General features: G+C 44.0%; 1 protein-coding gene across 1 annotated transcript in view; it reads right to left on the bottom strand.

Annotated features, from left to right (window-relative positions):
• The window catches only part of KLHDC8B (kelch domain containing 8B), an 840,178-nt gene that overhangs the window by 93,841 nt on the left and 733,176 nt on the right, over nucleotides 1-13,161 (bottom strand). The window lies entirely within an intron of this gene.

Here is a 13,161-nt window from a genome sequence, read left to right as displayed (position 1 = left end):
AACCTCTTGGCTGACCAGGCTAACCAATGTTTGTACTTTTGAACATCTGCATCAGCGAAAGGAAAGAATGCGTTGTCTGCCAGCGCCTTTTTGTAGCGTGGATCCAGAATAGTAGCACAAATGTAATGCTGATCTGAGTTGATGTTTTTAAGACGTTCATCACCACGTAGGCGATGTAATAATTTCTCAGACAAAATGAAATGTTTTTTTTTTTTTTCATCTTTTTCAAACTCAGAAGAAACCGCCATCAGTTGGTGCTCCAGTATGCACAACAATGGGATAGCTTTTCCCAAATTACAGTCCTCCTGGCTGACTGCACGCGTGAAGAACTCAAAAGGACGAAGCATGTCTGTCAGGCTTTTAACTATGGCCCATTGCGCCTTACTCATCCGCAGGTCCTCCTTCTGAGATGTAGCCTCTGTCAAGAAATAGTGATCGAGTACCGTATACTGCTCATGCAGACGCTCAAGCATGTAGAAGGTTGAGTTCCAACGTGTTGCCACCTCCTGGATGAGTGCTTTCACTGGCATTCCACGTTGAAGTAGCAGTCTCCGCAGATGCTTCCGGGCCTTAAAAGAATGGCTGAAATGGTTGCACATTTTGCGGCAGGTGGCCATTACCTCGAACGCTGGACTCTCTTTATCACTCAAGAATTTTTGAACTACCAGGTTGATACAGTGCGCCAAACACGGCACTCTAACATGGTGACCCTGTAACATGGCCTTAACTACATTGGCGCCATTATCCGTGGAAACATAACCAATCTTGCGTTTTAGGGGGGATAGCATTGACAACACCTTTTTGTCAAACTCTTCCAAAAGGTTTTCTGCTGTGTGACTTTTCTCCAAGGCAAACATGGCTAGTGTTGCATGTTTCCGAGCAGCTTTGAAAACTTGGTCCGGGTCAACACCTGCGTTTAGCTTTGCTATAACACCTGAAAAAGAGACCCAGTGTGCAGTGATGCACATGTAATCATCGCCTGGGCCACTGGTCCACATGTCTGTTGTCAGATGTATTGTGTGAACAGCACTCTTCTGCAAAGCTGCCCCAATCGCCTGCAGCACATCTTCATGTAGTGCTGGAACCGCAACTCTGGCAAAATAGAACCGGCTCGGAACCTTCCATTTAGGGCAGAGCGTTGCAACTAATTCAAGAAAACCTACCGCTTCTACAAAAGAAAAAGGTAGAAGGTCCACAGCTAGCATTTTAGCCAGCTTAGTGTTATACAGACGCGTCAGTGGGTGGTTGCGTTCATATGGCACCTCTGAAGTAAGCATTGTTCTAATGTTGCCCTGGACCAAGCATTTACGGGCTGATAATGACTTCGTTGACCCAATTTTGCTCGCTGGTGAACTTTTGTGCGTTGGTGTCTCACTCGCTCCAACACTCTTAGTGTGCCTCACATTGGGTGTGCTGCTGAGAGGGGTACTGGGTGTAAGGGAAGTGTTTGACACGTCTTCTTCCTGCTCGTCAACATCAGATGAAACATCAACGTTTCCTTGATTTTGGCCTTTCTTGATCGCAGCTAGGTGCGCAAACCATTGGACAGCGTGCTTTCTGTCAAGATGACCACTCTGGCCGCCGGTACCATAGTTGCTACCTGGCTTACCATGACTAACTGCAAGCTTACAAAGGGTACAAATGGCAAACCTTGGATTTTTGGGACAAACAGTAAAGAAGTCCCAAACTGGGGACTTGAAGTGTCTGTGGGACCTGGAGGAGGCGGCGATACTGGTGGTGGTGGTGGTCATGAAGCTAATGCCAGATGAAGTGGAGGATCTGGATTGGCCAACTTTTGTACGTTTTCCACTTTCACCGCCACTAATTAAGGTCGAGGTTGACGCAGGTCTCTTCTTGCCAGAAAGAAATATGGAAGCGGGACGAGTTGGTGTACTACTTAACTCCAATGATTGTGGTGTTTCCACTGCCTCCTCATCGACAACATCATCATCATCATCATCACGCGCAGCAGCTCTTCGGGCTAGGGTCAAAATGTCTGTTTGCTGCATGCCCGCTGGGGCTGCAGTGACCTTTATGATGACTGGGTCGTCGTTGGCAGAGTCTTCATCAGCAGCAGTATCCGCCACTTCTTGTTGAGCCTCATCACACTCCATAAGTCTGAGACTTTGGACGAGCTTCCTTTTACGCTTAAGTACCTTTGTTGGATCATGGTGTGCCTCACTCTCAGACGGCTGTGGTGCTGGTTCCCAAGTTTGATCCGTATCATCAGAAGGAGGTGTGCTTGAAGAGGATGTAGACACCACCCTTGATCTCTTCCTTGCTAGGGTTGTGGAAGACAATGAAGGATCATCAGGAGGAGTGGCTTCCTCAAATGATACCTCGCCTTGATTGTCGATTTCCTGATGTGCCCCTACTTCGGGAGGAACAACTATTGTGGGCACTTGTTGTGACCCTCCATGCACCTCTGCATGCGCATCTCCTTGCGCTGCCTCTCCTTCCACATGTACTTGGGCTTGTACTTGCACATGTGATTGTTGTTGCCGCTGTGGTTGTTCAACACTCGTCAGATGAGCTACAACAACCTGTGTTGATTGAGGGACATTGCTGCTGCTTTCTTGCGATGAGCCAACATCACTGGTCGATGGTGATTGAAGAAGTATACTGGCTGCCTCTGCAGCACTCAAGGGCTTGGACTTAAGTTGGCGTGGTGGTGGTGGTGGCACTGAGCCCAATGGAGCGGGGGTGCTGCTGCCAGCTTGGTCCCCAGCAGATCCCGCTGCAGCTGCTGCAGGCATACTTTTTTTTTTACTCACAAAAAAAGGGGCGGGCGGCACACCAGTGTCCTTGGTAACTTGCTTCTTCTGCTCCTTACTGGCACCTTTCTTGCTAGAGGAGCTACGGGTTACTTTTTTTGGGGCCATCTTCTTCAGAGCAGGTCAGCAGGCAGCAGTTGCACGAGTTGCAGAGGGTTCTGTGTCCAGACGTGACGTCGCGTGACGTTATGCTGCACACACCGCTGCAGGACTTCTTCCTGGCACTGGTGGTTCTATTGAGTCTTCTTGTGCACCTAAAAGCAATGGAAGACAGAGGAACATCAGTTCAGTTATACACCCCAAAAAATCGACAAAACACAGAAAAATGAGCACAATCCCATGCCATCCATGATGTTTACATTGAAGACACCCCACAGAAAGACTAGGGACATGCAAGTATGCAACACTCACTACCCCTGGGCATAAGGGATGAAAAGTAGGCAAGATAAGTGCAGGCCTCAGACACTGCCTCTCCTCAAAATGGCCCCCTTACACCCCAAGCACATGTTGCCTGTACCAGCCAGCACTCAAGATGGCCACCACCACCACCCACATGGCCAGACCACATCAACAGTACACCCCCAAAAAACAGAAAAACAGCCAGAAATCACCACAATCCAATGCCATCCATGATGTTTACATCAAAGAGAGTGAGACAACACCACAGGCACACTCAGTCCATGCACCACCACCACCCCTGGGCAAGCAAAACGCCACACCAGCAGCCCCCCAAAAACAACAAAAAACAATAAAATAAGCACAATCCCAGCCCATCCATGGCCTCAATTATGTTTAAATTCAAGAAGACACCCCACAGAAAGACTAGGCCCATGCAACACTCACCACCCCTGGGCAAAGGGCCACACCAGCAGGCCCAAAAAAACGACAAAAAACAATAAAATCTGCACAATCCCAGCCCATCCATGGCCTCAATGGTGTTTAAATTCAAGAAGACACCCCACGGAAAGACTAGGCCCATGCAACACTCACCACCCCTGGGCAAAGGGCCACACCAGCAGGCCCAAAAAAACGACAAAAAACAATAAAATCTGCACAATCCCAGTCCATCCATGGCCTCAATGGTGTTTAAATTCAAGAAGACACCCCTCAGAAACACTAGGCCCATGCAACACTCACCACCCCTGGGCAAAGGGCCACACCAGCAGGCCCAAAAAAACGACAAAAACCAATAAAATCTGCACAATCCCAGCCCATCCATGGCCTCAATGGTGTTTAAATTCAAGAAGACACCCCACAGAAAGACTAGGCCCATGCAACACTCACCACCCCTGGGCAAAGGGCCACACCAGCAGGCCCAAAAAAACGACAAAAAACAATAAAATCTGCACAATCCCAGCCCATCCATGGCCTCAATGGTGTTTAAATTCAAGAAGACACCCCTCAGAAACACTAGGCCCATGCAACACTCACTACCCCTGGGCATAAGGGATGAAAAGTAGGCAAAATAAGTGCAGGCCTCAGACACTGCCTCTCCTCAAAATGGCCCCCTTACACCCCAAGCACATGTTGCCTGTACCAGCCAGCACTCAAGATGGCCACCACCACCACCCACATGGCCAGACCACATCAACAGTACACCCCCAAAAAACAGAAAAACAGCCAGAAATCACCACAATCCAATGCCATCCATGATGTTTACATCAAAGAGAGTGAGACAACACCACAGGCACACTCAGTCCATGCACCACCACCACCCCTGGGCAAGCAAAAGGCCACACCAGCAGCCCCCCAAAAACGACAAAAAACAATAAAATAAGCACAATCCCAGCCCATCCATGGCCTCAATTATGTTTAAATTCAAGAAGACACCCCACAGAAAGACTAGGCCCATGCAACACTCACCACCCCTGGGCAAAGGGCCACACCAGCAGGCCCAAAAAAACGACAAAAAACAATAAAATCTGCACAATCCCAGCCCATCCATGGCCTCAATGGTGTTTAAATTCAACAAAACAGTTGTATCATGCACCCATAACCAACCCTGGTCCTACTGGATACTGTGGCTACCCACAATATAATTTATTTAATTTTCTGAAAAAGTTCCAAAATTGTACTTGCAGCAACTGTAATGCCCCAAACAAACTTACTTGTGAAAGTTGATTTCTAATCCAAAAGTGATCCAAAGACAGTCAAAAAGGCCTCAAATCCAAATATCCAGCAGCACCCACAAAAAGTAATCCTTCCAGCTCCAGATCCAAATGAAAGTGACCAGGAGATGGACAAAGCACTGGGAGGAGCCTGCTGGACAGGAACAGGAAGTTGGAGACTGTGGGGCACTTCCTTCCTCCCCCCCCCCCAAAATGGACTCCTTGCAAAAAAAAAGGCCATGCAAATGTCAACCTGAGGAGTGATTCTGATAAAAATCATAATTTTCTGAAGGTTTATCCTGTTTGCTGGTGATTTTCTTGTGCGAAATTGCAAAATCTCTATTTCGCAAGTGCGAGATTGTTCCTTTCCGCCGCAACTACGTGTTCGCAATTGCGAACTCTCGCGAGGTGTGCTGTGCAAGGTGGCAAGCCGCGAGTACGTATTCGCGGGCGACAAACTCCCGCGGGAACACGCAGCAAGATCTAAAATGGCGCGTCACTCGCAAAGAAAAACAACTCGGCAAACGCTAAAATGACGGAAAGTGAACGCCGTGCACCACGCCGCGCGCCGCAACCAAGCAAAAAATCCGCCGCGAGCGGATTCACGGATTTTCGACAAATTCGCGAGCGTTCGCGGATTGCGGATTTGCCGAAAATCCGAAAAATCCGCGAGCGGAGCGGATTTTACGCCCATGTAGTGTTTTATCTTTTTTTATACGTAGATAATTAGCTAATAGTCTTCCTGATCTATTGCCATTAAAACTAAATTTGGCTTTAGCATTAGAAAGGTGGATACCTGCTCTCTTACTAAGGAGTGAATTGAATTCATAACGCAATTTTTGCAGTTTAACTTTATATTGGGGATTGTTGGAAGTAATAAAAAGTCTTTCAAATTTCGCAATCTGGATTGAAGGTTTTTGGCACTTGCATGAAAAAGTTTTATTTTCATGGGCCATAAAAGATATAGTTACACCTTCAATATAAATTTGAAGGTGTCCCATCTAATAATCATGGAGGTAGAATCTTGAGGATTGAGTACAAAAAATTATTGAATGGCATTTACAAGTTTTTGTTTGTTATGCTCATTTAAAACTATACCAGCATTCATTCGCCACCTAGATTTTTTTGTAAAAGCTTACTCTAGATTCAGAACCAAAGAAATCAGAGCATGGTCTGAAATGTCAATATTACCAATAGTAGGATTGCATATTGAACTAATTAAATGTCTGGAAACCAGTAAACAATCAATTCTAGAATGGGAATTATGAGGGTTGGAAAAGAAATTGAAACATTTTTCTGTAGGGAAATGTAATCGCCAAATATCAACCAACTTGGTAGCTTGAAGAAATGATTTAAGCACAAAATAAACTTTAGAAGGATGAAACTTAGTAAGAGATAATCTATCTAGTAAGGGATCGGAAATAACATTAAAATCTCCTCCAACAATCAAAGGGACATTACCAATCTTTATAACCTCCGTTGTGAGAGTAGTCCAAAACACTGGATCATCCGCTGTAGGACCGTAAACATTTAATAAAAATAAAATTGAACTTTAATTTTAACAATATAAATCTACCATCCTTATTAGATGTTTTGCTCAAAATTTGACAATGAAGTTTCTTTGCAAATAAAATAGCGACACCGTTTTTCTTACCATTAACAGGAGAAGAGACAATAGCATCTACCCATTTTTTCTTCATATAATCTAAAATGATATCATCTATGTGAGTCTCTTGTATAAAACAAACATCTGCTTCGTAACTATTGAGATAATCTTAAAATTTTGTATGTTTAACTGGATGGCGTAAACCTTTCCCATTTAGTGAAACAACATTAATATGGTGTGTATTAGACATAATTAAAGCAGGAAGAAAGAAGATAAAGAAGAGGAAAATAAAAGAAGATCAAGAGAATGGGAAAAAGGTTGCTCCAGTTAAAGAAGAAGGAAAGGTAAAATGAAACAACATGGACAAAACGACAAACAAAGGACAAAAATATGAAATGTGAAACGCACACACGCTGAACAAGCATGACCATAACCGCTGGAGCCCTTTTATAAAGAAATTTCCTTATTGAGTCAGAAGAAACATATCAGATAATAATCACGTAGCAGAGTCATTGGTATCCATTGAGTGCTGTGACTAGTGATCCAAAAAGTGTCTTAAATCTTCAGGGCGATAAAAAGATTTAGAGAAATTATCCTTCCAAATGCGCATTCGTCGATTGATCAAAGATACCATATTTGTAGCCTAGACTTCGTGGTTGAGGACGATGAGTAGTGAATTCTTTCCGAATTAAGACAGTTTCTCTGGCAAAGTCTTGATGAATAAATATTTTGTTACCATTTACCATCAATGAAGGTATTTCCCTAGCTGCTTTTGGGATTAATACCAAATGGTGATGTCGAAGGACTTTAAAAATCATTTGGCGTGGCTTTGTGTGCAAAGGGTTCCTATGTGAGGGAATCCTGTGAGACTTATCAATTTCGAACTTTTCTGGAAATTTAATTTGTAACAGGTAAGGCAATAACTCCTCCAAATATAATCTACAATTATTTCCCGCAACATTTTCAGGCAAATAAAAAATGCGTAGATGATATTGTCTGTTGCGATTTTCCAAGTCCAACAATGCTGTGCAGATAGGTGGAATTTTCCCTAAAGTGGAGTAAAAGCATACATTTTGGCTTTATTATCCTGTATTTTGATGGAATTATCAGAAGTTTTCATTGAAAGGCTAGCCATTTCTTTGCGTACATTTTTAATTTCAGAAGCAATGGTATCTGTATTGATACGAAGTGCTTGAATTTCCTCCAATAATAAAGATGGAGGGTTCAGAAGTTTCCACCACTTTAGATTTTGCAAGAGGCGGAGATAATTGCTGCCTTCTTTTATTATTAACAGTATTTTTGTTTTCCATTTTGAAAAAAAATATAGATTAGAAAGTACAATAGTGAATATGAGAGCAAAAGCTGTGGAAAACACTCAAAAATAGGGTGGTGCAGCAGCTAAAGCAGACTGGGGGAGTGGCTAGGCCCAAGTCAAGCCCTTTCATGGTGAATACTCAGCCCCCCTGACTAAGAATCCAGGCAGTACCTTGAAGCAGTGGTGGAAGCAGGAACCAGGGAGGTGAAAATGCCTCTTCCGACGCGCAGAATCTCCTGAAAATTGCCCACAATGCAGGTAAGCACAATAGGAGTGCAGCGACCTCAATTTGGCTCAACCTCTGACAGAAAATCGTCTTTAAATTGTTAAAACTGGCGAAAATGCGGCAGAGCTTGCTAATCGGCGGCCATCTTGAAAAACGTGCTCGCGCTTCTCCGTCTGTTAATAGTTTTTAAATGCAGATGTACTCTGTTTTATGTAGAAGCTCAGTGGGTTACTGCCTTTGTCACACAGATCCTTATGTTACTTGCAGTTCAGAAGTTACAATCCTGACATAGGACAGTGACCAATGAACTGTCACCAAAGAGCTGCATACAAACATGAATGGTATAGTTAAAACTTCGCTTTTTTTGTTTTGTGATATAGTTAGAACTTCCTCAGTCTTTCATTATTCTAATATTGCTAAAATGAGTATTTTTGGGCAGATATACATTCTTATCAGTAAAGCTGACCCCCATGAAATACTCTTTCAATCCTACGGTTGTGTTTCCCCACATCAAACCCTTTTAAAATATACTGCCCACCAGTATGGATGACATGTGATTCCTACACCTTGTAATCCTCATTGGCTTAAGTGACATTCTCTGTAGACTGATTTACATACTTGTATGATTCATTGTCTCTGTATAATGTGTGAGTGATGTAAAGTACTGTGACACCCTACACTGATATGAGTAGCGCTATACAACAAATTAAATGCATATGAGGTTGGGACTACGTAAAGATTAGGGGCACTGTTGGAGGGTGGCAGTGAGGGAATCCGAGGAGGAGGTAGTGGGGTGGAGGGGAAGCTAGGGAGAGATGAGGGTCACTGGTAGAGGGTGGTAGTGAGGGAGTCTGAGGAGGAAGTCATGAGGGGGAGGGGCTACAGAGAGATGAGAGGCACTGTTGGAAGGTGGTAGTAAAGGTATTTACGGAGAAACAGGTTATTGGTGTGGCGCCAAAAAAGACTTTCACATCAGCGCTAAAGCCGGCCCTGTCAGCCTTTCTGTTTTTGTTTATTTAATTAGCATTCGAGCTATAAGGGCCACTGTGGAACATACTTTAAAGTGTGTGCTAATTATATTTACTGCTATATTAAATATTTTAAGTTTGAAGGTGGTTTTACTAATATTTTTACCAGGAAAAAGTTAAAGTGGCGCCCGATGGTGCCTGACATGGGGCTGGGGCCCAAGTCAGCTGTGAGATAAGGTGCACTGGAGAGGAGTAGTGGATAATTAAGCCTGTAAGGGAGTGAGTGCGTTGCAGAGTCCGGGTTCAGTAATAAAGAGGGATTCTCCCTGAAGGCTCGCACAGAGGGAGCCCGAGAAGTGTCACTTGCCTGATACTCACACCTCAGAAACCTCCTCTTCCCATCAAAGGAACATTATATGAAAAAACATATTTTGAGAGCGATATTATTTAGAAAGAGATTTTGAAAAGAGTGCGTTTTACTGGGCCTTGTAAGACTAAGAAGAGATAAAGGAGGACCCTGAAGCAGGCCTGCCCAGACATATATGCGACAAATCGAGCCCGCAGTGGGTCACCCAAATGCACCCTTGGCCCACCCAAATAAAAATTCCTGGAGCAGGGCCTGCATCAGATAAGGCAAGATTTCACTATTCTCATACATAAATGCCTGAACCAGGGTCTCAAGGGTCGCTATCACCCCCCAAAAACGTAAGTGCCAGGGCTTTCATCAGGATTGGAGGCCACTGCAGCTTGCCCCACCGATTTCCCCTGCCAGCGCTGCCAGCGACAGTACAAACACACCTACTAACCACCACACTCCTACAAGTGTGACAATTCAGACTATTCCAGGCCGACAAAGCTATGAGAATGGTTTGGGCTTCAGGTAATAGTCATTTTTAATGTATATTAAATTAATAATTACCAGTTGTTGTGGTCATCTCTAAATTAGCCAGACAGCTCCACCTTATAGAAGACTGTCACAGGTGCTGGTGTTGACAATTAAGTGCTGCTACCGAGCACCGGAAACCAGCAGCTCAAATTAAGCACTGCCATCACCTGGTGCGGACTGCTGTAGTCATTAGAACTAGGCTCACAAGCTGCTGCAGTGGATCTTAAAATGTAACCCTCTGTTTCCTGCCAGCAAATAAAACTAAGAGGCTCATTTAAAGGTGCGCGGAAGCAAGATATCTTCCAAACATCCACACATCCCACTGTCCACAAAGGGGTTAGCCTGTGTTACTTAGAGTTGGAAGATCCACTTGGTTTATGGCTGTAGAGCCTCAACTAGCCCGGTTATTGGAAACCTTTGGCCAGTGGGCCACTTCCCATCGCTGAGCCCCACCCTCTTTAGGACCTGGCTTCCAACTCAGATTTTTCCTGTTCCTGATCACAGAGAATGGCCGGGTGTTTATAAAGGGGGAAAACATAAATTAATATCCTCCGTCCACAAGGTAGCAACGGCCAGTGCAAGAAAGGTTTTTTTTTGACAGAAACAAAAAAAAATGTGGACCGGGCGGCCATTGCTGAAAACGCCTCGCCATGTTGGTGGGAGCACTTTCAGCCAAAATCCCCATCCGGACCATCAGGGGCCTCTAAAGATAACTGGTCCTCATCTGCAAAAAAAAAAACAGGAGTGCTGTGCCTGTGATGAGAAGGTCCCTGCTCTAGTTACAGATGAAATTGAAAGTTAAGCACAAGGGGCCTCATTTATGAGGCCGTGCGTCACTTTTACGCCGCCGGTGCGTCACTTTTTGTGACGCACCAGTGGCGTAAAAAATGCTCCTTGTTGCGCTATATTTACAAAGTGACGTATCTAGGTAGATGCGTCACTTTGTAAACCCCTGCACCACATTATACCTGTGCCAGGTATAATGTATGCAAGGGGGGCGTATTAACGCAAGGAAGGGTCGTAGAAGTGACGCAGTGAAATCTATGAGATTTCACTGTGTCACTTTGAGGACGCTGTTGCGTCAAAATCTTGCGCCTGCGTCACAGCAGGCGTAAGACTGATGCAGGCCCTTTCACATGGGGTTTGCCCCATGTGAAAGGACGCATTGCTGGAGTTGCATCCCTTTTGTGACACACTCCAGCAATGCGTCACTTTTGCGCTTACAGATACGTCAGAAATACTTCTGTATCTGTAACTCCTTGCGACATGATGCGCCATACTGTAAATATGACGCATCAGGAATGTCGCAAGGAGTGCGCACTGAGAAGTGACGCATCGCTGCTTTGACGCAGCGATGCATCATTTCTCATAAATGAGGCCCCAGGTATTAAGAGTCCCTCCATGACGGTCTCATTCATCTCACCGAGAGGATGGCCGACTCTCACCTCTGTAACATCTATGAGATGCTTGTGGTGTATTTCGAAAGTGAAGTGTGATGGGGTAATTTATTAACATTTTGCACTAGCTTTGCGTCATAAAAGTGATGCAAACCAACACAAAATGTTTTTTTTAATTATTTACTTTCCAGCGCAAAACGTGTGCGTTGCTTTGCATTACTCAGCATCAAGGGGCGCTACATGGGAGTTCCCGTGCAACTACCCACCATTCCTCTTCGTGCAAACCCTTCTACCATAAATATGAGACAGGGTTTTGCGTTAAAAAATAACACCTTTTGAAAACAGGCGGTAAACGAAGAAATGGTTTCATTTCTCCTTCCTTTTCTGACGTTGCATGTGTGATGCAGTTTACAGCACACATATAAAGTAGGAAAAGTTGTAGACGGTGTCTAGGCATGGTATTTTGGACTGAAAGGGACACCCTCCAGTACAACACCTAATCAAGACTCTGACACACACCCTCGCACTGTGGCACAAAGATGTGGCATGGCGCACTGCAGAAAAATTCTGTGTCGGGGCTAGGGAGAGGGGAGGAGAGAGACATATCTCTGTAGATTTGACGCTCGCCTGCTCCCTCCCTGTTACTCAACGCAGAGCAGTATGTGATACTGTGGTAAATCTGCCCCTAAAATTGTTAGGTATCAGACAGTTTTAAACCCTTGGGTCCCAGCTGTAGAATTCTCTTCCACCAGAACAACAAAGGGAAATGAACAATCTTAAATTCAGGGAGTCACCCAATATTTTTTATTTGGTCAATGAATGTGTCCTCTATACATTTTCTCATTATTTACTCATGCAGAGCTGAAAAATAGGTGAGATGGACAGATGTGTTTTAAGAAACGATTTCAATGGCATATGTGAAGAATGGAGAACAACTTGTACAACACAGTGGTTACACCGCAGTATGTTTACATCGCGGGTGTTACAACGCAAGTCGTTACAATGACTTGCGCTGGATGGCTCTCTAAACTAAGGAATAATGGGGCAGATGTATCATCCGTTTTTTTAGTCGCAAAATGATGCGATTCGCAAAAAATCAGCATTTGCGACAAAAAAACGGAAAATATGATGTATGATGAAAATCGCATTGCAAAATTAAGAAATTGCAAAATTTGCGATTCCTTAATTTTGCGCAAGCATTTAAGGAATCGTAAAAAGCGATTCCTTAAATGCTATGTAAGAAGCAATCAAGTTGGTGGTAATTTGCGATTTCTTTCACAAATGCATTTTTTGGCATTTGTGAAGGTGCCATATGGCACACATACATGCCCTTAGGGCATGTATGTGAGCCATATGCGCACACATGTTCATTTCAGGAGTGCATCAGGGTGTCCTTATGACACCCTTGCACCCTTGAAATTATTCTCAATTTGCGATTCTCAAATTGCAAATCCCAAATTGAGAAATGAATGGGAAAGAATTCATTAATTGCGATTTGCAATTTGCTAATCGCAATTAAGGAATATTAAGAAATCGCTAAAAAATTGGAATTTTCTACATACATCACATTTTGCAATTCTCAAATAGCGATTTCTAAAAAATCGCTATTTGAGAATCGCAAATCAGGGTGTTGATACATCTGCCCCCAAATGATTTACTATTCTAAAACCTTCCCTACTGTTACGTAGGCAGGAGTTGGAATAGTAAATCATACTATTCCTAAGTCCAGCGCCCTCCAGCGCAAGTCATTGTAATGACTTGCGTTGTAACGAACGCAATGTAAAATACCTTGTTGTGAATGTATGCGTTGTAACATCATACATTCATGAAGAATTGAGTAAAGGAACTACTCAATGAGCAGAAAATTGCATTTATGTGGAC

Source organism: Lissotriton helveticus, chromosome 9 (genome assembly GCF_964261635.1).
Source record: "Lissotriton helveticus chromosome 9, aLisHel1.1, whole genome shotgun sequence".
Classification (NCBI taxonomy): domain Eukaryota; kingdom Metazoa; phylum Chordata; class Amphibia; order Caudata; family Salamandridae; genus Lissotriton; species Lissotriton helveticus.
Note: the sequence above shows the minus strand (reverse complement) of the source record. Positions and strands in the feature narration are given on the sequence as shown.